The following is a 4,519-nucleotide window of genomic DNA, read 5'->3' on the forward strand; positions in this document are numbered from 1 at the left end:
TATACAGTAGGTCCTTGTTGGTTATCCATACTTCTCTTTTCATCTTTGAGCAGGAATCAGGTTCACTGTATTAAAAATCCAGTGATCGTAGCCTCTCAGGCCAGCTTTATGCTACTGCAAAGGACAATTTTGAATATGGTCACAGAAGTCTCTGGTGGGGAGATGGACCCACAGAAGTGGGGGTCCCAGGGCTGCCAGCCAGCTTCCCAGATCCTGGAGTGTGAGGAGGAAGAGGACAGAGGCAGAGGAGGTGGCCAAGGCAGAAGATGGCCAAGAAAAGGTGCCTTAAATAGTTTTTGCAGTACAGTGTAGAAGAAAGAAGGAAACAAAGGAGAGAGAAATGAGATTGACAAATGTAAATCTTTCCTACCTGTGCCATGCCGAAGTATCACTAACACTTGTAAACTGCTGAAGAATAACCAGGACAACAACAGAATGTTGATTTTAGTCTTGGAAAATGAAAAATACAAAGTGAGAGAAGCACAAGATATCCAGTTACAGATGAGAAAATAATGTCACCACCTCACATGTTATCTATGTGCGTTAAAAGTAAAACTTACTTCACAGCAGACAGAGTAAACTGCTCAGACCTGGGACATAGTGAATCCCTCTGGAAAGGACTCCAGCATGGATAACATCTCCAGGGATGTATTGTGAAGGATTTGCTAGTTCCTCTTCAGGAAGCTGGCCTTCCAGAACAAGAAGAATTATTCCAAATAGAAAAGCAAGTATCTGTTATTTATCAAGAAAGATTTGAATTTGATTTTGCATCTTCTAGTTAAGGTGAAGGTAAGTCTACTAATAATGTCCTCCCTAGAACTGGATTGGTCCACCTCACTTTAAAGAAAGGTTTTATCAACCTCTGTAAGTTTGCTTCATTGGGTGTCTTCAAAACCAATCTTTTGGCTGGAGAAACTTTTGAATTGGAAAACAAATTATATTTTCAGATCTGCTAGTAAATATACATGCCTGAAAATGTAGGACAAAATATTTGTCAGTGGAACAAGGACCAAAACTAATGCTTCCAGGAAGCATTGCTAAAACAGGTCAATTTAGAGTCTAAGTCTGAAAAAACTAAAATTAGCATTGAGATGCACAAGGAAGAAAGAGGAGAGGAAAGCTAAGAGAACAAGGAAATTGAAGTCTACTTCAAGGCATTAAGAGAGCAAAAGTGCAACTTTAAAAAACAAACAAACATTATTTCCAAAAAAATTGGATGGAAGTGTCAGTACAAGTAATGTTCACAATTTCAATTTGACAGTGAAGGTTCATCCTACGCTTTTAAGGCAAAGTAAAATGAGCAAGGTCCTAAAAGAGGAGAAAGCAAATGAGTCTGAAATGAGCGTCTGTGAATCAAGTAGCCAAGGAGTCTGGGAAGTGATTCTGATGGCCTCTATCTGCCTTCTAAAATGCCTACTTGCATCACCTGTGTTCAAGCTCACCCTCAAATCAGATAGGAGCCCAAACACCAGGCCTTGATCTAAACTAGCACTAAGATGTACCCATGAAAAGAGATGCAAGATTCAAAGCCAGCATAACTCCTGCAAGCACACCACCCAACACTCACCAGTCACCTCGGCTTAGCCTGAAGGCCCTCACCAATGTCTCCTTATCTCCTGTAGTGAAAATCAGAAAAAAACCCAGAAAACTGGTTTTTCTCCAAAAAAAAAAGAATAAAGAAAGCTGAGCGGTGTCTTGGTCTAAGAATAAGCGTACAGTGTGAACTCTAAGGAAGACGCACTAGCATCAAAACAGAGAAGGGTCTAGTCTACAGATCTGTGTTTCTTGAATTCTATTTTCAAGCAGAAAAAAAGACTGTAAACACAGTTCTAAAAAAAAAGAAAAGTAAATACAGTGACGCTTTTGTTGTGTGCCATTAAAATACATCCTACTTACCCTTCATTTCTCAAAGAGAGGTTCTGTAACAAAGCACAAGTGGGTCAGACCATCGACACAGAACTGTCTGGGCAGGATGCTTCAGAGTATAAACATTTCTTCAAAACTATGCTTCATATATATTTTTTAAACCTCTAATGAATGTAGGCTTATATTTCTTTTGAATGTATATAACTTATTCAATCATTGTCATAGTTTAGATTTCTTATAATACCTTGAACCCTTAATTTGAGTTGAAGTGTGTCTTATATATTATTGTTTTGGAAAGGAACAATGGTTATTAAAATGAAGATGTTTTAATTATAAAGTTTTGGCATACTTATATTTCCCTTACATGGGGGATATGAGAGTGAATGATCTTTGAAGACAAGTTGAGGATCACTTAAAACTCTTCACTGTAACAGTTGAGTAAAGTAAGTCCTTGACATTCACATCCTCTTAGTTGTGTGTGGACCCCTCAAACCACTGCTACATTTCATTTCTCAGACAAAACATGTATGAGATTGTATTTGCTGTCTCAGGCTGCCGTAACAAAATATCACAGACTGGGGACCTTAAACGACAGAAATGCATTCATTTTTCACAGTTCTTGAGGCTGGAACCACAAATCAACTTTCTGGCTGATTTGGTGGGTGACAGTGGCTATCTCCTTGTTCGTTCTGTCCTCACAGGCCTTTCCTCGTTGTGTGGGCTAACAGCAGGGGAGGGGGGCACTATCTGGTATCTCTTCCTAATAGGACACTAATTCCATTGGCTCAGGGGTCCACCTTCCTTATACCAAAGCACACTTTCTTATACCAAATACAGACACACTTGGATTCAGGGCTTCAACATATGAATGGGGCGGGGGCAAACATCCAGTCCATAACAGAGATCATGCTGTGAATGAAAAATGTCGCTGCCATATCAGTACAAAAAGGATGTTGCAGCCATCAAGCCATCACTTTACGGCCTCCCCAAAGGTGAGCCCTAAGGGAACTCAGGATAGAAACAGGATGCCCACCATCAAGCCATCAGCCACTGCAGCCACCCCCTGACTTGTACCCTGAGGGAACTCAGGATGAGAAAGCACAGGACACTGGCCCCAGATGGCTGAGGTGCACATAAATGGGGTGATTTCAGTGAGCCCAGATTCTTGCATCTTCCGATACATATAAAAGCACTAAATTTCTTAACTTGAGATGTCTGGTTTTCTTTAATTAACAGTAATCTTTTGATGTTTCAAATACCTGGCCTTTGTTGCAAAAACTCCTCTATATCCTGGCTCCCCCCCTTACCACTTTGGAGGAGTCCCTCAGAGCGATCTGAGATGCTGTGTCCCGGGCATAAGTCCTCAGTTTTGTCCCCTGAATAAGACGTAACTCTCAACTTTTAGGTTGTGCATTTTTTTTCAGTCGACAATAATCAGAGAATGAGCTCAGGTTCAGGAATTAGTAAAAGACTAGCTCTGAACTCCAGGATCTAAGTGTCTATTGTTCAAAGTGACCCCTTAGCAAAAACCACAAATTACTATATCACAGACTTTCAGGATAGGTCCCTTTTTAGTCAAGAATTTCAAATGTTACATGTATGAATGCCAAGGGCTTTTGGATTTGCTTTACATCAAGTTTTCGACCAACCAGTGAGAGGGAATTCATTTAGTTTAGAAAATTTAAAGCCTTCATTTGTATATATCTTTTAAACTTTAAAGCAACTGTGCTTTATCAATTTTTAAAGTGCAGTACAATTTTGCAGGAGATAAAGAAGAACCCAGAGGTCATGACCCACCGTGTGAACAAGCTTCCCCCTCCTGCCTGGAGCCCCCATTCTGAGCTCTGGTCCTAGCCCCACTGCCTCACATCTGACTCTGCCTCTTCTTCTGGCTAACCTGGACTTAAACCCCTTCCCTTTGACCTCCTGGTAAGTTTTTGCTGTTGTTCTTAGGTTATGTGATAAATAAATACAGGCTCATCTAAAGAATTAAATAATGTGTTATGTTGGTATAAAAAGCAGAACTTGGGGAGCCCTCTCTGTCTCCATTCGAAATGCTGGGGATGCTTCGGCTGGTGCTATGGAGAATTTATACACACGCTTCATCTTGTTTCTTGGGGCTCATTTTATATGTATGTGTGTGTGTGGTGTGTATGTGTGTGTATGTGTGAGTGTGTGTGGTGTGTAGGTGTGTGTGTGTGTGGTGTGTATGTGTGTGTGTGTGTGTAGGTGTATGCGTGTGTGTGGTGTGTAGGTGTATGTATGTGTGTGGTGTGTAGGTGTGTGTGTGTGGTGTGTGTGTGTGTGTGAGTGTGTTTGTGTACACAGAGTGGAAGAGAGAGGGGAAAACAGGAGAAAGGTGGAGAGTTGCAGTACCTTTTTTTGTTGTTATTGCTGTTCAACATCACATCTTGGCAATGTACCCCAGACAACTTCTAAAGGTCTGTGTCATCTCATCACAGCTGTATAATATTCCCTGGTGTGTACTCTCTCTATTTTCCTGATCCAACCTGGTGAATAGTTTGTTGCTAATTTATTTCTATTATAAGTAATCTTAGGATACACTTACTTGTAAATAAACAGCTGTGCCCTCCTTTGACGTGCACCTCCTTTCATAAATTTTTTAAATAGATCTTTATCGGAGTATAATTGC

General features: G+C 40.6%; 1 pseudogene; it reads left to right on the top strand.

Annotated features, from left to right (window-relative positions):
* The first annotated feature begins 266 nt into the window (after positions 1-266).
* LOC102998924 (shugoshin 1-like) lies at positions 267-782 on the top strand (annotated as a pseudogene).
* Positions 783-4,519: the final 3,737 nt, after the last annotated feature.

This window comes from Balaenoptera acutorostrata, chromosome 7 (genome assembly GCF_949987535.1).
Source record: "Balaenoptera acutorostrata chromosome 7, mBalAcu1.1, whole genome shotgun sequence".
NCBI lineage: Eukaryota > Metazoa > Chordata > Mammalia > Artiodactyla > Balaenopteridae > Balaenoptera > Balaenoptera acutorostrata.